The 24,804-nt window shown below is 29.9% G+C and overlaps 1 long non-coding RNA gene across 1 annotated transcript in view; it reads right to left on the bottom strand.

Moving 5' to 3' along the window:
- Window positions 1-15,424, bottom strand: part of LOC113368263 — a 176,056-nt gene extending 160,632 nt beyond the window's left edge. The window contains exon 1 of the long non-coding RNA XR_003366371.1: window positions 15,337-15,424. This is a non-coding gene — a long non-coding RNA (uncharacterized LOC113368263). The remainder of the gene's footprint in view (window positions 1-15,336) is intronic.
- Between the last annotated feature and the right edge of the window lie 9,380 nt (window positions 15,425-24,804).

The raw sequence follows: 24,804 nt of genomic DNA, 5'->3' as shown, positions 1-24,804 counted from the left end.
GTTGCTAACGGATATGAAATGATTATGAAATTTTTAATTAGAATATTTGATGCGTGCCGTAAACACGCTGTTATATTGCCAAGGAGTTCAGCTCCGTAGAATCACTTGACAAAGTAGTCCATACAAAATGCTCCATAGACAACAGCATGTCTACGTCAACCTTAACATGTTACGACTAGAAAAAATAGCACGTCGTGAATCGGTGCGAATCGGTGCGAATCGATGTCGATGCAACATATCGTTTCTAAACAATTTGTTTATATCGTTGGAGGCGACATCGTCCTCATCACGGGGCGTTGAAACGCACGCGCATGCATCTCAACGACTACGGAATATTCAGTGAAAACACGCACGAACAAGGGTCCATAGTTGCACAAGACAACGGACGCACCACGGTGGCCGACGGCGGCGGCGGCAGGGGACAGTGATTCGCGAAGTCGAAGCAACGCGAAGAGAAACACGGGAACACGGCCGACGCAGCGCACACGCGCCGTAGTTCGCGAAAGTCGCGGGTGGGGGGCCGCTTGACCGCTCCACGCGAATGCCAGACAGTCGATGCCGGGCAGCCTGCCGCGAAACTCATCCACGAATGCCTCTATGCATTTATTTCACGACGGACGAAATTCCGTGCTTGTTGTCGATTGCGATGGTCGCAAATCGCAACGACTCCATTTGTTGTGTTGGTGTCCTGTGCGGTAATTAAGTGCGCCAGACCTTAAACCCAAAACAATCCAAAATTCATAGAGCGTTTCGAAACGCGCGGGAAAGTTGTTTCAGGTTGGCCAGCGGTCATCCGCTGGCGGTCGACTGCGGGAGGACAGACACAGTGCTGTTTTTGACGAACGGTTTACAAATGTCTCGAAGAAAACAACATCGCCCCGTCAGAGTCCAGGATGGGGAGACCGAGACACCCCAGAACGGTGAGTCCTCCCCATTCCTACAGATGCGCACAAAACCAATAATCTCACAACGCTTAAACGTATACCCCGCTTTACAAGGACCACAATGTTTCCAAGATTTGTTGAGGATGCTTGAGGAAATCTAAGATACATTATTCCTCGAAAAAAACTATATTTTAAATTTTGATCGAACAATAACAATACTTGAAATAACTAATACCTACTATATATTGAAAGATATTATTCACAAAAAACCGTACATATTATTTTTGTAATCTATAAGTTATTATAGATATATTTATCTGATTTACAAGGTAATAAAAATTTATCAACCGTAACAAATCTTTTTCATGATTGATGTTTATTTTAACAAAAACCTTATATCATAATTATTATGCAGTTTATAATATTAGAATATAATTTTTATATAGTATAATTTACAAGGATCACAATGTTTCCACGATTTTTTAGGGATGCCTTGGAAATCCAAGATGCATTTCTTAAAGAAACTATATTTTGAATATTTATCGTGTTTTTTTTTTAATATACGAGTATATTAATTTTCACACCTCCCCTAAAATGAACAATTAAAACCGTAGGGAAAAAATGACTTTAAAGAAAAAAAAACTTCTGACCATTATCTTAAATTTTTAAAATTGACATATGTAAATGTAATATGAATTTATTGTTTTAATATTGTCCTGATTTATCTTGCCCTTGATTATGTCCGTGTCATTTCACTCCCCTTATACATTTAATAAATTTCTAAAAAATCTTACGTGATCTGTGGTTAATGGTTAAATATTAACCCTTTCGACTCAGAAGTCCTTCGAAAATTCATATTAATCTCGGAATTCGCGAGTGGAAAGGGTTAAACGACAATCGACATAAATGAATTATGGGTAGTATTGTCCTAGGACAGGTCCGTGAGCTGTGTTAAACTTCAACTCTATTTAGGAAAGAATAGTACGAGAGGTTTTCCATTGCCATTTCACACTGCAATGTTTGATTTTATTTTCTTTTACTATTTTTAATTGGAAATATATTTTTGATCGACATATAGAAATTAAATTTATTTATTAAATAATTTGAGTAACTAAGTTTTGCGTTTGTAGGTTTAAGTGCCTAGTATCACTAGTCGATGTATTTTGTAAAATTAAAATATAACAATTGACAATATTAAAAACGTTGTCTGGAAGAGCTACATAAATAGAATTTGGTATATCCCTATAATCCATATTTATACAGATGTTTAAACTAAATATTGTATATTTCTTCAAGGGTAAATGGATTTGTAGCAGTATTATTTCGAATTAAAAGATAAATTTATAATAACAAAAGAATTGAAAGATACGAATTTATTTACAATTAGGCTTCAAAGTTATTAATATAATAATACAAAAAATATTCCAAAAAAAATCTACAGAACAAAAATAATAATAAAAGATTCCAAAATAATTATTAACAACGTGAAATAATCTTTTTAGAAATTTAACTCTTTTACTCAAAACCAAAAATCATAAGATCAATTATCTGAGTCAATCTGAGAAATCACAGAATAAAACCACAAATAATTCTACTTTTTATCAAAAGGTATCACCCTATCGACTGGAAAGAAACATCACTAAACACCCGAAGTCAAAAGCAATTTTATTCATCCCAAGACCTAATTCAAATAAGATTTGTTTGAACCCAATGTATTGATATAAATATGTTCATTAAAATAAACTCGTTAGAGACCTAATGTTCCGTCATCGTTTGTCGGATATTGTAATAACGATGAGATATAATAAATATCCTAGACCAACACGTTTTGAATAAATGATACATTAAAGAAATTCGATGAAAGTTCTGTTGTAAATATTCCGACAGAATAAATAATCATATTCAGAAAACCTTTATCAATTAATGGACTGTTGATACAGAGATGGATTTAAATTTGGATGTTTTAACAATTAATTATCTTTTGTACTATAACTAATTTATTTAAACTTTAAAATATTAACAACCTAATTGAAGTAAGAATTTTTTAAGTAGAGTCTTTCTATATTTTATGATTGAAGAGTAATATCTATTCAAGCTTTCAAATAAATCAACATCGCGATACAAAGAATTACCTTGATGATATTTTATGTATGATAATTTATTATCAGCTATTAAAAAATTTATGAAAGATATAAAACTTTTTTTCCATATAATTATAACAAGCAGAGTTAAGTGACTATGAGTTGCAAAGCTAATAAATATTAAATAAACAATAATTGTAATAATATAGAAATAATACTAATAATATAAATTTATATTAAATAAATATAATAAATATAAAAAATATATTAAATAAATATAAAATTGTATAAAATTAAAGAAATCGAATAAATATCGTCTTATGCTGTTGTATCTTCTATTAAAAAAAGTTTCCTAAAATTATGTGCAGTTGCAGTTAATGTTACTTCACATTTTATAGATGATGTAAATAATAATTTAAAACAATGACATGAATAAAGAGCGTTATAATGCAAACGTTTTATATGCAAAATGTAATTTTATTAAATTATCTTGTCAATAACTACTAAAACTTATTTAAGGCAAATCAGATAAAAATAATAGTACATATTACTTTATATTGATATCATTAGCTAATTTAAATATAACGTTTTCTAATTGAACTTAATAACTCATTTAATTCTGAATTGTATGGCTTTTTTGTGGTCTAGTTGTTAGAGCTATGGTCTTTGAATCAGATTCGACGACACCTGTCTCGGGCAGCCCGATATCAAGCAGTAGCGACAACGGGTTTTGTTTTTATTTGTTTTAAATGTATCAATTTTTACTCGTAAAATATAAGCGATGTGTTATGAATTATAAATATTTTTGAAATATTTAACTAATAGTAATAGTAATTATTAGTTAATATTTAACTAATATTAACTGATAGTAATTATTCAAATACAAAAAAAAAATAAAAAATAAATTATAGGCTGACGGTATTGGTCATTTTTAACAATCTTATCTCGCGCAAAAGTAGGAGCTTTAACTAGAGCATCGGGATATATTGATACAGTTACACCACTTCTCATAAGCCTATAATATTTTAAGGTGTTCGGTCTATATCAACTCTATCACCATACAAAATCCCAAAAGGGTAAATCTGATATTGTCCTTGTTAGAAATATAGATTAATATGTTTCCCAATGAAAATATAGACTTCCTCAAAATTGTGTCAATAAAAAAATTCATAAAAATTACAGAAATTGTAATAAATTACTTACATACAGATGGGATAACCGCTATTATATTTTTAACAAAATTTATTTATATAATAAATATTTTTGCAAAATATACTTAGTTTATGTGCGTTCTACAACCATGTGTGCAAGCTATATTGATTGACTAGCTATAAAAAATATATATTAATAAAGACTTTCATTATAACAAATACTGAAGTAATGAACCTAATTAATTTAGTCATATTGCAAAAGTAATCTAACGTAACTCAAATGTTATAAATATTTTGTTTTTTGTAAATCAAATTAAGTTTTCTCCCATTCCGGCCCTGCTTGTTTTAATGTATGCCTCATGTACCTACCAACATCCAAAGATGCATAGCTCATACGAAATCATACTTAAAATGTTTGAAATACTTTTGACGATAATATTTTGTATAAATATGCAATAAAGATAGTAATTCGTGTGTGGAAGTTACCGATCTGGTTTTTTGAGGAAATGGGTTATTAGTTTTTTCGGATAGTATTTTGAAATTTGTCATTTACATTTAATATTATACAATCTCAGATCGGAATTAACAGCTATAAATAGTTTATATTAATATAATATGAATTCTATATTTATGCATTCTAATTTTTGTTATCTTAATGTCATTTAAATTTATACAAATTTCGACCAAAGTTCTATCCATTTAATCGTGTTGATGTATTGAGACAACATAGAGGCTACGTTGATTGGATATACGTATAAAATTGAATGAATGAATATTTTAGAAATTATTATTTTTTTAGTATAAAATTTCATTTATCCAGCTTTTACTCCTGGCTTCTTGAACTATGGGTCGCGGCTTCACTAGGGGTAGCGTCGGAAAATTTTGGCGCTGCGATAAATTTTAATGTCAAATAGATGTATCATTTTATAACATCACCTCTAAATCTTTGTTATTGTTTTTCAACGAGTTCTAAAATTATATATTGACATATGTATATATGTATATTGTTAGCTAACAACTAAATCATCTAAAAATAATATTTTTTTTATATTTGTGTGGGTCACTAAACTCGCAATCATAAATGGGGTCATCAAGAAACTTGCAATTATAAATGAAATCGCAAATGACAAAAGTTTAAGAAGCCCTGCTTTAAACTATAACCGTGATTCGATTTTTTTCGCAATTAGGTAAATATAAAGAATCTTAAGAACAAAATCTAAATCTACATAATCAACTTAACTTTTTTATATTCCAGTAAAAGTAGCGATGAGACAACAATGCTAATCTAACGCAAACTTCAATTTTTCAACTAATGAATTATTTTTTGATAATTAAACATTCATGCAACTTGCTAATTAAAATGCTATTTACACCTAGTTTAATTTCAAATTTACGATTAACATGTGGAGCATGATTATGATAATGATGATAAGATTGAAATAAACATACTTTTAATAGTATTAATAAATAGTATCACAATTAAGCTCTACATTTATCTCAAGGGAAAAAAACTGAAGTTGCTAATCCTCGTTCTGGAAAGTGGCAAATATTTTGGCATGTTAAATATGAAAATTATTCTACAAACTTTATTTGTCTAATTTTATATATTGTTGATCTACATGCTTTTCTAAATGATTAAACTGTTTTTTTTTTTTAATTAAAAATATTTTTAAGATGTGGCGAGCATAGCTCAATTAGTAGCGTGTTCGTCTCACTTGACAGGGATCTTTGGATCGAATCCTGTCAATGACTTAGAATTTAAGAAATAATATATATATATAGAGTTAATTTGAAATTAAATAGAATTAGATTTGTCTAGTAGAATTTGAATAAAAATTAGGAGTGAGAACAGAAATTACAGAATTCGAATAGCTGAGTTGTATTAAATTAAGAGTGGAATAAGTTTTAATTAGAATACAACACCGGCATAATGAAACAGCTAAGTTTAGTATACATAAAGTTGATTAATTTGCATTTCTTTATATTTATAATTTTAAATATTTATTAATAAATAAATTATGGATAGTTATGCCCTAAGGCAGGTCCGTGAGCTGAGTTAAACTCCAACTCGACTCAGGGAAGAATAGTTTGATAAATTTTCCATTGTCATTTCATACCGCAGTGCCCGAAAATGGACTATTTTCTATTGAAAACATATTTTTGACCTATTTTAAGTGAAAATTGATATCACTACTGCATGATATCAGATTATCCATAGCGCGGGTTCGAACTCACGACCTTATCCACACCAAACAGTACACTTTTCCGCTACAACATGGAATGCTTTATATAATAATTAATTTTATTTACTATACTTTTTTAGTTTCTGATCGATTATTATAATAACAATTTTCAGCCAATTTTTCTGTAAAGAAGAATAAAAAAAATGGTGTAAAATATGGATATGAAAATCATTAATATTTTCTAAAAGTAACTCGATCCCCATATCGAAAATATTTTTTAGACAATTATAGGAATTAAATAATTAGCAAATTGCTATATTATTTTATAAATCAACATTTAGATTATTCTTATTGATCATAGGGATGAGCAATTATATGTTATGTATAAAGTTGACCACTTTAAATTTTTTATATTTGGTGATAGATAAATAATGGCAGTACTGCCCTAGGGCAGTTACTCGATTTTAATATCGAAAAGATTTTTCAGACAATTATAGCAAATAGATAATTAGCAAATTTCTATATTATTTTATAAATTTCTTTTTGGATTTCGAATTAGCAATGAACATTTAAATTATTCTTATTTACCAGGAGGCACGCGCACTTAAATCCTTAATCTAAAATTATATTCCTACAAAATAAAATATGAAAAATTTTGTAAACTGAAATATTGCGAAGTGAGATACAATTCATATCATTTGTATAATATATTAATAATTGAATAAGCAAATAGTTCTTTCAAAGTCGAGTACATATATTGTCACTAATCTTATAAACTAAATGGAGAAATAAAAATACTATTTTCGTTAATTAGGTCGCTGCTGGAGATTTGCAGATTTTCAGATATTGTTAATAAAAACCAAAGAATAGAGCAATATTTTAGTTATTTTATAATGTTTTTAATCATGATATTAAATTAATTATATTAAAAGTTTTAAGTAAGCAAAATAATGTGCTTGCATCAGAATGTGTAAAATTTAAAGGTACTGTGCACATGATCTATAATTGCTCAACGTTATCCCACTTTAAACTTTTCGCGCAATTTAAAATTGGTTACGACTTATTTTGAATAAATCAACATTACATTTTCGAAATCGAATCAAGTTCAATGGGAGATCATAAGTTTTAAGTGGAAATATATGTTAAACAGTCTTTTTCTTTTATCTTTATTGAACATGTGAATCGTTTTGCAATGTTTGCGAGCGGTGCAAACAGTGTGAATTGTTTGTTTAATAAAAACCATAATGCGATATTAATTATGCGCGAACTTATGTGTGAATTGCATATTGCATATTGGCTCTGAAGTTAATTCCATGTATATTTCCAATTCGTCATCCTTCATATGAATGGAATTATTATTGCTAATATTTATGCACAAATCAGAAATTGTTTCGTGTTATATGGGACGTGTGCGTTGTCAATTGCTTTTTGCTGGTAAAGTTAATAAAAACATACCATATATGCAATTACTGGATTTTTTATGCTTCGGATGCAAGATTATGAGAAATGAGACTTCGACAGATATGTGTTTGGCAGGCATGGAAAAATAAATTATTATCAATCCACAAATGAGTTTGCTATTTACTCAATTATATATTAATTATGCATATTTGTATCGACCAAGATAACAGCATTTCTAGTGTGTAGATTAAAATTTATAAGTTCATAAATATTGTTTTAATATCTACACTATTTTTTGGGATCAGCATCATCAATAACTTGAACTTTAAAAATTATATATATATATATATATATATATATATATATATAAATAAAGAAACATATAGACAGGTAACAGCATGCATTTCTTTGGACAGGGAAGGCAACGTGGATTCAATCCCCGCCACGGTCAAGCCTGATATCGAGCAGTAGCATTTTTTTTGGAAATGTAGATTATAAATATGTTTCTAAATGAACATAAATCTATAAAATAATTTCTAATAATAAAATAATCAAATATGCAGGATCTCAACCGTTGGGCTACTCTCTAAAAAAATACGACTTTAAGGAGAAGTTTCAGCCCAACAGCTTATAGGACATAAGAATAGTTATTAAAAAATATACCGTATATATAATATACCGTATTAAGTATAATAAATATGACTGGTGCAGGATTACGAGTTTCCTTAAATCTGATATCAGGTGATGCTGATATCAATTTTCAGTTCAAAAGATCAAATCAAATATTTGGTTCAAAACCAAAATTTCTATTTTGGGCATTGCTATCTAATTTGAAGAATATAAAAATATATTAACTTGAAAAGGCAACCATCGGGTTGCTTCTTAATATCCTAATAAAAAAAAAACAATTACTAAATTTTCATAAAATGGACATTGTAGCACATATTTATAAAAAGTTGAAATATTCTTAATCGATATCAATGTAGTTTTCTACCATTAATAACAAATTCATAAGATGATGTTATATAGGCCTATTCTCAGATATGCTCTGTTATCTTATTAACTCACGATATACCAAGAAATAGGCGTAAGTGTCCTTTTACATCAAATAAAATTTCAAAATCCCAAAATTCAATTGTTTTTGAGAAAACGTCTACATAATGTCAAATGTTGACTCCCATACAACACTTTTCCACTATTCCAATTTAGAAGTCAAACGATTCAGAATGACTTAAAACTTCAAGCAAATATGAATTTTTGGCGAAAACACGACCTCCCGTGGCAAATTAATTGACTCCTTTCATTATCGTACTCTTATATTATGTTTGTAAACGGTTTTAGTAAAATAAAGTTATCACTTCAAGGGGGAATTCTAGTGTAAAAATTTTTACATACTTATGCCAATTTTGATGTCAAACGATTCAGAATGACTTATAAATTTGAGCATATATCATTTTTTTGTGAAAACTCGACCTCCCATGGCAAGTTAATTGACTTGTTCTGATATCGTACTCTTATATTATATTTGTGAACGGGTAGTAAATTGAAGTATTCTAGGGGTATTCTAGTGTAGAAATTAACAAAACACGTGTTTTATTTTGTTCCAATTTTACAAAGTTGAACCATGTACGAATATGTGTACAAGAGATTTTTATTTAATTTGAATTATTTTCGGCGATACAGCTGTTCTGTTTCCTTCCTTTTGTGAAACTTTATACACGTTTTTATCAAAACAGTCTTTTTTAATACTATACCCACGATTTCTCGAGTTCTACCGAACCGATTTACTTGAAATTTTTAGATAATCTTCTTATTAGACTTCCCTCTGGCTAGACTCATTCCAAAATGTCAATTTTTACTACATTTGAAAATGTGAGAAACTCAAAAAACCGTCTTTTTTTTAAACGGTCGCCATTTTTACAAAAAAAATTGACGTTGCCCGTAATATATACCATAGCAACTATATTCTAAATTAGTAATAATTTTTTTCTTTTTCCTTTCGGATCACTAGGAGGACTGCAATCGTGAGCAAGATCACGTGTCAATTTTTTGGGACCCCTCGACACTTCAGCAACTGCTAATTTTTAAAGTTAACTGTTTGGTTATTACTTTTTTTCTGTACTTTTGAAGTATTGATAAATAAATGATAGAAAAAATAATAATGAAAAAATGGTCTCTTTTTTACAATAATTTAAAAATGACTTAAATTTTATGCCTCTACGCTAGAATACCCCCTTAAGCTTAATTAGTTAATGGACAACTATGTTTGTGGCACTTTTTGCCCCGTATCTTCGAAACGACTAGACCTGCCTATGCCAAAAACTAATCAGCACGTCTCCTTATCAAGAGCAATCGAAGGTTTTTTGAATAATTGAAATCTGTTGAACCGTGTTCCCGAAATCGTCGACAAAAATTTGTATCCGCACACACACACACGCACACACATATACACACATACATCCATTTTTTCTAAGGTATGCCAAAATGTTCAGAAGGTTTTGAAACGTAAAGATATAAAAAAATATTAACGTATAACGTATAACGTATATATAAAGAAAATTATTTTCGATTTTTTTGCGATTACTAGAACTTACCCTACGGGAAGTTAATAAAACTAATATTCATACCATATCATATTTGTTTAAACATAATACCTCGTGGAGAAGCATAACAGAAACATAAACCCATTTTTCACTCCCCCATTCAAGAAATGTGTTTTTTCTGTCATATTACTCACTCTAGTGTCCCAATTAAGTCACGGCCGTAATAATTAATGATAATTCGTGAGTCAAAACCCGACACTCTGTCCCACCGTTCATACTCTGCCGGTAGCATGAACGGGGCACGACCCAAAATCACTTCGACCGCACGCTACCTGCCCTCCCGCGGCGCAGCGGGCACAAAAAACACCGCACAAATTCATAATTTATCTTCATCAGGCGCGTTGGATATGACGAGAGACGCGGCTACTGGAATAAGTCGTTCGCAATACGGCGTTCGGTTTATTTTATTTATATATACTTATTAGGGAATGTGATTTCTTTATTCTTCTTCCATCATTTTCAGTTTATATGAGGTATTCAAACCGTGGTTCGTAAAGTTATGAATGAATATATTTGGGTATGTGAATTAATGTAAGAATGACTATTTAAACTAGTTGGCATTGGTATTTTGCCTTGAGGCAAGTTACATGAACTTTCCGATATGTGCAAATAATCGACTTGATCAATAAAAAATAAATTTATTTATGAGTGATTAAAAGTATTCCGAGTGGATTTATTACAAATATTTGAAAATGAACGAACACGTTAACTCGGAGTATTTTCTAAAAGCAAATTTTCAAAAATCAACAATTTTTATAATTGAACCAATTTCCGTAGGACTTTAATGGTTTAGTTAGTATGTTCATTAAGACCAAGTACTCTATCGTTATACCAAGTTTTTTTTTTTTTTTTTTAACTCAGTTTTATTTAGCAATCAGAAATACATAAAGATTCCTATGAGCTAAAGTGACAATATTTATGAGTGATGCCTAAGAAGAACTCCAATGAGAACTTCTCAGTTTTACAATTATTATAATATTATATTAGACCTAATCTAAGACTAAGTCTAAGGGCCATTGTCGTTTCAACCTCCTAATGCCAAAAGGTTGAGTAATGTCAACTATAGATGGGTTGGAATGTGAGTCCAGTTTGCGTTTGTATTTTTCTTTGAATTCTTTGAACGTTAATTGCACCGTTTTGAACGTTAATTGCACGTACCACGGAGAATTAAGAATTGTACGTAACATTTTTGACTGAGTTCTCTGCATTATAGCTATATTAGATTTGTAAGCACATCCCCAGAGCTCAATTCCGTAGGTCCAGATTGGTTTAATAATTGATTCATATAGCAGCAACTTATTTTCGACAGAGAGCTTAGACTTTTTACGCCAATCAAATTCTTTCATTTTGATCATTATTTGCTGCTTTTTTGTTTTTATATGGCTTTTCCAAGTAAGTCTGCTATCTAAATGGAGACCAAGATATTTCACTATGTTCTGTTTCGGAATCTGGACGTTATTTAAATAATTTGGAGGACACGTACCCTCTCTCATATCAGGGTAAATGTGATATGAGCTGATTTGGTTTCATTTATGCAAATCTTCCATTTAGCAAGCCACATTTGTAGTAGGACTTTGATGGTTTAGTATGTGCATTGAGACCAAGTACCCTCTAGCGTTATACCAAGTAAATCGTCTAATTTTAATTTTAACAAACGTCAAAAAAACTACTCATTTTCTCAAACTTTGATTAATTTTTAAAATTAAACTACTTGTTGTAAGGCCGTAATACTTCAGTTAGTTCTATAAAACCATGATATATATCGCCAAAAAAAATTCATAAAAATCGGCTTAATTTTTTTTTCAACAGTTAATCACAAGAAATTGGCTCGGTAGATTTTCACTTGAAATTGATCAGTATCATTCCCAACTAATATCTTTCGAACGGTTTTTGATTTTTTAAAATCGATTCGGTAGTATGATGAGCTTAAATGTAGACCGAAAATTTAACACTTTTTTCCAAATTACAAAAAAACGGCGTGGCCGATAGTCGTGCAAAACTGAAAAACAATAATCCTCATCTGAAATTGTGCAAATTTCTGAAATCGGTTCAGGCGTTTTTAGGCAAACGTTGATGAAAGGTCTAATTTTGACAAATGCCAAAATAACGATACCAAATTTTGCAAACTTTGACGAAATTTTAAAGTTAAACGAGTGGTCGTAGGGGCGTAATATTTTAGTATGATCTGTAAGACTATGGTATCTACTGTCAAAAAAATAATAATAAAAATCGTCGAAATTTTTTTAACACTTTATTACAAAAAAACGGCCCGGCCGATCTCTACCAAAAACTGAACAGCACGATTCCCAACCAATATCTTTCGAACGATTTTTGAATTTTTGGCTTATCGTCGCACAGAATTGACAAACAATAGTTCTGATCGAGATAGGGTAGGGCGGGGCTAGTTGAGCAAATTTTTACTTAAACGGATATAGCACCTCAACGAAAAGTCTCAATAAATTGCTATACGGCTTAACGGATTTGTTGTTTATCGCTTAACAAAAGTGTTAATACTATTTGTTGGTAATAAGTAAAATTTAAATGCTACAGCTGTTTAAATGCAAAAAGTCAAGTATGCTCAATGTACCCCATAGGTGGGGCAAGTTGCGCACTATGAAAGTATAATGAAATCATAGGTTCAATGTCGATTAGTGATGAAATAAAATAAGTTTTTAATAACCGTTCTATATTTATAGTATTTATTGACAGAGAAAACAAAATTTACAGTAATTTTCTTTGAATAATTAACTAAAAGTAGAATCAACAAAACAATATCGTATCTAAGGAATTATTTTACCATTATATTCAGTATTTTTGTTTAAAATCATTATTTCTTTATATTATTACTCATAGACTTAATAATAATATTTAATTCCTCATAGAAAAACTCATAGAAATCTTAAAAATAAAATTTAATTTCTGGAAGTTAATGGTAATTGTCTTAGTGACAGAACAAGTTTAGCAACTATGCTCTAACCCCCACTCGAAATTTCAAAATAAAAGTGAGTTTATAAAAAACCGTGAGAATTATACCCAGAATCTCTGTGCATATTAAAAGTACTATAATTATATGAAAGAATAACATTTACCTGATTAAAAATAAAGAACTTTTGACTAAACTAGACGAAAACTCGTGATGAATTACTTTTTTACTTTTTGGTCTCAAAATAAACAAAACGCCCGTGAGCCTCACTCATTTGTCCAGCGGTCACTACCGATCGCGGGATGTTTATTTCTCCCAAACCTCTATCTTTCCGTCATATAATGCCTAAACGGACGATGAATAGTTTTCGAGATATTTCGATTGCTCAACTTGCCCCTATGCTCAACTAGCCCCGCTCTACCCTACATCAAATGGCGTTTAAATTTTTGAAATCGGTCCAGCCGTTTTTGAGAAAACGTCGATTTACGGCAAAAAATCTGTTCACACACATACACACACACACAAACACACACACACACGCACATACACACACATTTTTTCCAAATTTGGTCTCATTCGATTCAGAATGGCTTGAAACGTCGAGAAAACATAAAATTAGCAAATCTGATTTTTCTATGTAAACGAACTTCTCCTTTCAAGGGAAGTTAATAAGTACTTATTTTGCTCATTCCTACAATAAATATTGAAACAAACTATCAGAAAATATAATAAGAGAGCTTCTTTTCAACTTCTCGTAGCTCAAGTTATAGTCATCGCAAAAACAAACGAAACTGAAATTTTTAATATACTTTACGTACGTAAAATTTCTAAATTTTCAAAAATTTCATTATTTCAAACTTTTAAAAAAATTTGAAAGCTTTTTTTAAAGATTTTAATTTTTGGTACGGGAAGTGCCAGCAATTTGCCTTAAGGCTCTATTCATACATTTGTAAATTGCGTCTAAAAGCCAAAGCATGACGTTCAGCACTATCAACGTATGGATCGTTCGAAAGGGTTTAGAGATGTATCTAAATACAAGCGAATAGAATGACAATATCGAGCTGTGCAATCATAAATGTTAGTCGAATTGTCTAAATATGCTCAATTCCCTTCATAACAGAACTTGAACTCGAACAAACATCGCAGTAGGTAGAAATTCATCGTATTCGTCGCACGCACTGCGCCAACATCGTCGTGTCAGACATCAGATGAGGGAAGCATTGTTTTAAGCCGTATGAATACTTAATGTACAGATTTGATTATAATTGAAATTTGCAGTTGCCGTTCGTATTCTGAGCAAAGTACATATCTCAAGTATATACCTATATATGCGGTAAGTGTTACGGAATTATTCCAACGCTTCAAATTGTTGAGCACTCGACGAGTATGTTTGATATTATGGAGGCTGGAGATTTAGAACACATAGCATAAAATATTAAAATTAATTATTCTCTAATAGATAATGGACTTAAAAAACTATGTTTGGCATGAACTGGTTAGTTCTTAAACTTGGTTGAAATAGTACACTTTTTGCGGATACTGTGCCGAAGGACCAGATATAATTATTGGCTATATCAGACCATTGAAAGATAATATATAGATAAATTATCGTTTATTTGTGCAATGATACGGTGTTATAGATTGATAGATAGTTTATTGATATTTATTGGTAAAGATAGTTATTGGTTTGATAGTGACACCAAATGTAAATATAAATTGTACTTATTTTTAAAATCTCTATAAAATATTTGTCAATTTGTTGTGCATTTGCCTAATGCTCATTTTGGAAAGCTGAATGGTATTTTTTAACAGAACTAGACCTGCCTTCCTCAAAAATTTAGTCAGCTCTTTATTTCATGAATACAAATAAAATGTTGTTTAAATCATTCAAATCGGACGCTCCATTATCTTAAAAACTGAATTACCATTCTTAGCACTTTCTCCCCATATCAACGAAAGAGCTGAGTTTTATCAATACGAATTGATTGCGTTTTGGTTTAAATTCCTTACGATTTTTAATTTAATATGTTCGCCGATTATTTATATGCGTACAAGTTTCCAGTAGAAAAAAATTACTTATTTAAAATTTTGTACATATATTTGATCTTACCTAAAACTGCATGGATGACAGCATTTCTCCACAAAATTGCACAGAGTCAAATTGAGTTGAAACTTGCACACACTTTGTTTTACGCGAAATGATACAAAATTTATTTAATTATCACTCTTGTTTCAATGGTTAATTAATTTACGCGAATTTTATTATTTACTGCACTCACTTTTATTTTAAAAAGTCTTATTATTAGGCTGAAAGAAATTTGTGGAGTAGTAAAGGGTACGGTCACAATTTTGCCTACACTAAAAAAGTAATAATTAACCTTTCTAACTATTACCTAGTTTACAGTTTACTGTGAACGCACACAAAGAGACGTGTGACCGTACCCTAAGAAATCATGCCTAGGAATGAAAATGCACTGACCTTTGTTCAAAATCACCGATTCTTCTGGAAAATCCCGATTACTAATTTGTTGTCTGAAGAGAAGAAAAAAAAAGCTTGAGCAATTTTTCAATATGTCATGAAATATCGATTAGTGCTGAAAAAATATGTGTATCACCTCGTGATTTCCAGAAGAGAGCTCACCAGAAACCAGGAACCAGGAATCAGGAACCGGAAACAAGACACTATCACTGCACTAGAAAACTATACAGGCTTTTATAAAACACTACACAAACACTAAAAAACGATAAACAAACCTTGATTAAAAAATAGCTCAAAAATCGAAAAAACTATCACTACGAGTCGACACCAGGCAAATTATTTGACCACAAGCAAATATTTGTCTTTTTGAAAATACTGTTTATCACTAAAAGAACTTTTATAATGATGTTCTTCTGATCAACAAAAACATCACAAATTAAGATAAAGTAAAGACATAGGTATTTGTTTTTTCAGCAGCATCTCCAGTTTTATGCTTGGTCCTGGTCTTAAATTCTAGGTATGGATCGTCTTAAAGATTTGTATCTTTTGACTTGTTAAGTGGATGAATACTAAATTCATGTCAACTAAGAGGTCTTTTCAATGCAAGAATCTCCATAATGCATCCTTCTGATTTGTATTTCCAAACCAACAAAATTAGAACCTCAGTTATGAAATGCGTGGTCTTTCTGGTCAAAGTTGCAGAATTAGTTAACACAAAAAAAATACTTTTTAGTCCACAAAACGACCCAAAAGTTCAATTATGTTAATTCATTATCACTACTTTATTGTCCTTGTACTGTTTTCATGGTTTTTATTCACTTGTTCTGGATTATAACATGTGTATCCTATGATTGTGTATTTTTCACGATTTGTGAAGTTGACCCTTTGTTCTAGTGAATTTTTTACTTTATTTTTTAAATGTTTTTAAAGATCTCTGTTTTCAGTATTGGATTTCGACTGAAAATAAATAAATTAGTTAAAACATTTTTATAACAAAGATATTATTTGTTTATAGAAAACCAAACAAAATACTAAATTCCCATTGATATGTGACTAATAAAACCATCCATAAAAACTTATTTACATTCAAAATGCCTTTATTTATAAAAATGTGTATATTCGGTTAATAATTTGCAAGAATTTTATTACAAAAGTGATTTTAGCACCATATTTTTTAATCGTTTTATTTATTTGTATGAATTTAACAATTATTCAAACTTTTGTAACATTTGAAGGAATGTTCGAAGTGGATGGACAAAAAAATATTTGCTCTTTAAGGGAGGCCATGTCAAAATATTTTAAATTTATATGAAGAAATTGCATGCATTTTACAATTATTCAGATTCTTGTAACTTGAAATTTGATAAAAGTATTAGCAGGACGAAACCACTATTTGTACATAAGGAGAGGGAGATATACAACAAGGAATAAGTTGGTTTTTACATATATTTAATCTTGTATAACAAATTTGATGGAAATATAATGTAGAAGGACGCTACTAATATTCACACTTAAGGTGTTTTAGTTTTGAAAGACATCAATAAAAAAATGCAAAATTATCAATTCATCAAATATGATCTAATTATTATTATAGTTATTAGTTACATATTTAATTTATATTAAAGTAATAGTTTTATGTTATATATTAAATTATTAAAATAAACGCATAAAAGCTTGGGGGCGTTTATATATATTCTCATAAAAAATAAATAAACTAGTAGTGTGTATTAAGGCAAATTGCTGGAACTTCCCGCAGCGTAACAAAATGTTCGAGGAATATTAAATGTTCTCAAATAGATTTTTATAAGTAATGTTACATTGTCTAATATTTATTTATAAAAATTATAAACTGAAAAAATATTTTTGTTCCTAAAAAAACGATCGTTTCGTCAACACAAGCAGAAAGTTTTTTGAATCATTCAAATTAGATAAAATAATACTTGGTTCTCTCAAAACTGTATTTTATGCATGTTTAGCTCTGTATCTCCGAAACGGCTGGACTTGCCTTTGCTAAAAAGTAATACCACTTCTCTGCGAATCATTACGAATTGAATGTAATTTATATCATTCAAATCACATGCTCCGTTCTCTCAAAAACTCGGTTTCTTATTTCTTTTCTAATCAGCACATCTCCCTATCAATAGGAATCGAATGTTCTTTGAATCATTCAAATTGGTTGATTCGTGCAGCCGAAAACGTAGACGAAAAATTGTATCCATACATACGCACACACATCCATTTTTTTCTAACGTATGCCAAAATGTTCAGAAACCTTCAATTCGTGAAGATAAGCAAAAAATTTCATTTTTGATATTTGGACGATTACAATAACTTACCCTACGGAAAGTTAAAAATCTGATACCTGTATATAGCAAACAAAAATTGTGAGTAATTTAAAATACCATCATCGTACATTGGATTTGTATCGATTTTCAAACAATGTATAAAACAACGATATCATCAAGTTATTCCCGAACGAAACATTGAAATGCAACATAGTATTGTAGGAAGGGAAGGGAATCCTTTAATTTCAATTTAAGCCAAGAGTTTGCTCTTCTCACAGAAATCAAATTCCGTCATGCGCTGATACATATGTAGATGTGTGTATCGTTATCTCATTCCAGTGTATCATCCCTTATCGCTGTGTAATCTACCCCTTTCGCTATATAATTCCGCCCTTATTGTGTGTGCTCGCTCTGCCGTAATAAAGTTGTCTGTTTCGTGCCACCAGACATTTGCAATGTGTTCCATAATCAAAATTATATTCAAAATGGCGCCTCTGTACCAATAAACCACATTCTCGAATATATAATACATCACATGCATACATCAATTGAATGAATTGTGCCCGCAACCCGCAACGGAAAAGGAAACCTTTCTTCGGCATTTGTAGAGGATTGTTGGGTAATGAATAAATATTCAGTTATAGTACTATCTCTAAAAAATAATAGTAGTTAATAGAAGAAGAGCCAGCGAACTATTTGACTAACCTGTTTTTACAAAGCTAGAGTTTTTTTGAAAAATATTTTATTAACCATTAAGAAAGTACCATTCTGGCAGGCATCTTGCGGTTGAGTCATCATCTCTTCAATTTTTGAAAATTGTCAAAAAAGCGTTTATAACCTGCTCCAAAGTGGCTCAAATTTTGAGGGTGTATTCTTTTAACTGTTCAGAAAGTATATGTAAACAGCCAGAACATTCTGATGTTTGAAGGGTCTGCTAGTCGAGTACATAATAGTCACGACGCACAAAGGTATGGGCGCATATTGCCATACATAACCGGCATTTTGGTATTTAAATAATTTATTTTGAAGGTCTTGAAAAAATCCGATATACCAATATTCAACTGTATATCTCGCTTATGGCCGAGATATCATTGAAAATATTCCGATCCCTATCAATAGGAATCGAATGTTTTTTGAACTATTCAAATCGGTTGATCCGTGCACACACATACACATCCATTTTTTCTGAGGCATGGCAAAATGTTCAGAAACCTCTAAAACTTGAAGATATGCAAAAATTTCCAATTTCGATTTTCGGCCTTATCCTACGGGAAGTTAATAATTGGCCTTAAAATGTGAATGCTATATGCTATAATCCGCAAACGCTTTAAGGGGAGTACAAGATAGAACTTTCATTCAATAATGGGCACTACTTTCCTTTCCATATATAATCAAAACATACCTTTATAATAATTTATGAATATTTATAATGTTGAGACAGTTCGTATGTAAATAAATTTAGAAAACTTTTTACAAAGAACCCTCGAAGGCACTGACAATCGAGAGCGTTTCGTGCGGCGCGGCGCGTTATCTAAATTAAGATATCAAAACCGTGTACTGTGTAACACCTTGAGCCAAAAATAAATAAATTACTCGGTTATTTCGTAGTGAGAAATGCTAATGGTAATATCATTGTGTTTGACTCGGTCTGTAAACGTAATTTGTCAGAATTCCCCCATTTATATACTTTTATTTTATTATTCCAACAGTCTATTATTACATATTTAGATAACGCTCATGCAACCCAAGACGTTTGACTTATTTCGTATATTTTATAAGATATTTATTAGACATGTTTGGAGCGATAACAGTGTTATTTAATACGAACAATAAAACATTTTAACAATCGTTGTTTCTCACCAATTCATACTAGAATACATGATATGGTGGATAGTTTTACTGCCGTTCTGGGTTTTGAAGAAAATTTTTGATCTCTAATTGTTATATGTGACTGAATAATATTAACACAAAACAACGTTTTTATTCATTTATTAAAATTATAATAATTTCAAACATTTCGTCAAATATTATACAAATCTGAACAACTAGGTAGATATTGCATAAGCAATACTAACAATGGCCAATTATGAATTCACTTAGTTACATTCTGCCTTAAAGCAAGTTGCACAAACTTCTTAATATGTACAAATAATCGATTCAATCAATTATTAAAATCGACAAATATTTTAGCTTGTCTACATTACCTGTCCAAGTGTCTACCAGTTTAAATGACTACCTGCTTAGGTATACTATTGTCTAAGACTACTAGTTTCAGTGACTACCTTCAACTTGTCTACTATAGTACCTATCTTCCAGCTTACCTGTCTACTTGTGAACCTATTCACGTTTTTACCTGCTTACCAGTAGAATTACCTTCTTGTCTACTTTTTTACATTTTCATCAGTCTACCTTTATACTTGTCTATATGTCTATTTTCGCACTTGCCTACTTGTCCACCTGCTTACCAGTTCACATGCCTATCTGTCCACCTGTTCATTTGTTACTCTACGTATCATTTGTTAATCAATAATAATAATATGAAATAATCCTTTCAACAAATGTCAATTTAAAATAAGAAAAAAAACAAAATTTCCGATCTACATGTCATATTTCCTACCGGTTCTATTTTCACTTTTCTTGTATGATTTAAATTTAGGACTAATACATTGTATTAAGGGACAGTATTTCTATATTTCCATATAGGAAAATGTTCAAATTACTATTTAATTTACGTTTCTTGCAGCTAGCTGGTAAATCAACAAAATTATTGCTGATAAAAAATGGTACAACCGTTCCCAGTCTTCTATATTATAGTCAAATAGCCAGCGAACTATTCGACGAACCTGTTTTTACAAAGCTCGAATTTTTTTTAATGATATTTTATTATCGGTTTATTAAGAAAGTACCATTCTGACAGGCATCTCGCGGCTGCGTCATCATTCCTTCAATTTTTGAAAATGTCAAGAAAAGGTTTTTATAACATGCCTAAAAATGGCTTATATCTTTTATGGTTACGCCAAAAAGTGAGTTTGAAAAATGGGCCATGAGATGTGCTGATTAGTTTTTGGCAAAGGCAGGTCTAGCCGTTACGGAGATACGGAGCAAAGAGTACAGAAAATAAAAATCTAGTTTTAGAACGGAATATCCGATTTTAATGATCTAAAAAACATTCTTACAAAACATTTGTAATGATTGGGAAAAAAGGTAATTAGTTTTTGGCAAAGGCAGGTCTAGCCATTTCAAAGATACAGAGCTGACTGTACAAAAAATTCTAGTTTTTGAGAGAACTAAGCATTTGAATGATTCAAAAACATTCTGCTTGTTTTGACAAAATCATTGACTTTGAAAAAAAAATTCAAAAAAAAATTTTTTTGTATATGGAAAATATTTCGAAATTCAATTTTAATTCTGGCTAAAGTTCTACAGCTCACTTATATTCTAACAATATCAAATTGGAAAGAAAAGTAAATTGTTTGAGAACAATTTTTATGCATTTTATATATTGTGCGAATATATAAAAAATTCTTTTCATTCCATTCTCAAACCACATGTAAAATAAATTAAAATAGCTTACCTCACAAGCCGGATTCATTATGATTTGCAACGACATCCAATTTTAATAATATTTACAGATTAGAGTCCGAGTGAGTAATATACACATATTTTTACTACACAATAAAATTTAATATCACACGTAATATCATGCTCAAAATGGCCACTATCATTATTACACAAATTGTTAAATAACTATTAAACAAAGCACACAAGATTAAATCACTCACAGGTATATTTGTAACATAAGCAATGTATGAACTCACCGGGGCTTAATGTTCTCTAAATAAATATGATATATAATAGTCTACATAATAATAACACTATATAATTATTAGTAAGTAATACCTTCTGATAAAAATTGCACATCAAACGTCAAAAGATGAATTATAAAAGAAGCCGAATTGCAACAGAGTGGCGCCACAGGTAAGAGATTGCCATGAGGTGACTAGTGCATAGGTAATAAGTGCCCGATGGTAAAAACTGAAATTAGTATTGTCGCATTGGGAACTTATGTCATCTATGAAATAATTATATTTACATTACATTATTATTACATTCTTAGTAATACTAGAAAGATTTATTATATAGAAATAATAGAATTAAAATTTATTTTATATGCAATATTCTTACTATGTACTACTTTAAAAAGTTTATAACATATTTATACATTCGCTCATTATTGTAAAAATTGATTTTTTATCAAGAATTATTAAGTTATATTAGTTTACTGTGCATTGCAATCAATAAATTAAAAACCAAAATCAATATTTTATGAGGTTGACTATAATGTATTATTTAAAAAATTGCGATTATGAGTACCTTTACCATCTATAAAGTATTAAAATTCACATTATACACTATATTCTTTTTATTATTATAGAAATTAATTATACAATGATATTTCTGTACTGTTGTTTATATTTGTAACAATAACTTTCTTTCCAAAAATGCTTTAAATTATTCAAAATATATAACAGCAAAATTTTAGGACGTAAGTTATTATATTGAATTAATCATTTAATATAGGTATAACAACTATGCACTTTCCAACAATTTTTTCATGGTCAACAAATTGAATAATTAGACAAAGTTGAAATAATATTGGATATAAAAATTTCGTATTTCCTACTAAATATCAACATATTCTACGATTTAGAACTGATTGAGTAAGACATGTAATGAAACATTTAATTTATCATTAATGTATATCAATCACAGTTAACTGTGTAACTTTATTAGTTAAAAATTTTTGATTAGATTTTAATAGTATTATTTATTAGTTTTATATGTTTCATACATATTCTATGTTTAGGCAACAGTGATGTCAATTTATATTTGAAAATATATATGAAATATAGATGTTTCCAATTGAAAATAAGCCCATTTCGGGCACTGCGGTGTGAATTGGCAATAGAAAATCCCTCACACCCTTCTTCTCTGAATCGAGCTGGAGTTTAACTCAGCTCACGGACCTGCCTTAAGACAGTATTACCCATTATTATCATATGTTTAGGTACACTCAGTGTGACTTTTTTCAGCATAATCTTTCTTATAAGTTTTTCTTTGTCACGATACTTTATTTAGAAGTAAAATAGTTTAAAAGGCTTTTTGGGTATATCATAATAAAGAATAATTGCTAACATGTAATTAAAAGTATAGTGACAAAGCAAAACTTAGAAGAGAGTTTATGCTGAAAAAAGTCACATCGAGTGTACTAAACATAGGATAATAAAATAATTCTATAGAATATCTTGTAATTCCATCAGTTAATTTATTTGATATACATCGATGTATATCAAATATATTAACTGATGGAATTACAAGATAATTAATTTATTAATTTGCATAATAATTGCTAAAACGGTCCTGCCTAGTTCTAATTATTTTAAATATATTTATTTAACGTAATTAAATACAATAATATTCGATCTTATCAAAAAATCTAACTGCAAATTTGTCCATAACGAACACTTTATTTATAATATAATATTTTTTGTTGACCTGTGTTAATTTGATGTCACCGAAGAGCAAATATTCTTTATATACAGTTGATGATATATAAAAAAGACTACCTTTATATTTTTACATTATAATTAAATAGTTTTTATTATTTTTCGTTATTAGTATTGTTCAATACTGGTTATAATATTTAAGGAGTTGTTCCAGTGCAGAGGCATAAATAGGTCATTTTTAAATAATTGTAAAAAAGAGACAATCAATTTTTTTACTATAATTTATTCTATAATTTATTTATCAAGGTACAAGAGTATAGAAAAAATTAGAAAAAAGATTTTTTTTTTGTGACAATGTTGTCACTATGTCACTATGATATATACTACGGATAAGTTTTTTTTTGTTTTACAAAATTGTTTGAAAAAACAGACCCTTTTTAACCACTTTTATGAGTTTCTTGAATTTTTAAATATAGTAAACATTGAAACATTTGAGGATGAGTCTAGTATATACCAGAGAGGAGTCTATAAAAAAGATTCTCTGAAAATTTCAAATAATTTGGTTCGGTAGATCTCTAGAAATCATGAGCATCGTATTGAAAAAGACGGTTTTGAGAAAAACGCGTTCAAAGCTTCGCAAAAGGAAGGAAACAAAAGAGGAGTATCATGGTCAAATAGCTGTATCTCCGAAAATAATTCAAATTTTAAAAAATCCTCTCGTGTACATATTCTTAAATAGTTAACTTTGAAATAAAAGAAACTAGTGGTGTATATCATCGTGGCTTAAAGCAAATTGCTGGAACATCCCGTACCGTAATGAAATATTCGAGGAATATTAAATGTTTTCAAATAAATTATTATAAATACTGTAACATTATCTAATATTTATAAGAATTATATAAACTGAATTACAAAGTTAAAATTAATCATTTAAAGTATATAAGTGAGCTTTAGAACTTTAGCCAGAATTAAAATTAAAATCTGAATTATTTGCGATATACAAAAACGTGAAGATGCAAAAATTTTAATTTTTGATTTTCGGGCAAGTATTATAACTTACCTACGGGAAGTTAAAAACGATTTTTTTTGAATTTCTACACTGGAATTCCCTCTTAATTAATTAAAATTATCTATGAAGGTATTCATTGAATTTTCGAATAAGTCTCAAATTAATAGTACATCTACAACAGGCATTAGCTAAACCCAATATTTACATAAACCAAACCATAATACCCGTGCGGCATGTATATGCGCTCGCTCACCTGACGTCTGTCTAGTGCACTCGATGGAAATAAAGGTGCCAGAAC

This window comes from Ctenocephalides felis, unplaced genomic scaffold (genome assembly GCF_003426905.1).
Source record: "Ctenocephalides felis isolate EL2017-DRISC unplaced genomic scaffold, ASM342690v1 CF-g0.4_SCAFFOLD_01170, whole genome shotgun sequence".
NCBI classification, from domain to species: domain Eukaryota; kingdom Metazoa; phylum Arthropoda; class Insecta; order Siphonaptera; family Pulicidae; genus Ctenocephalides; species Ctenocephalides felis.
The sequence above is the reverse complement of the archived record's forward strand: the minus strand, read 5'-3'. Positions and strand labels throughout refer to the sequence as shown.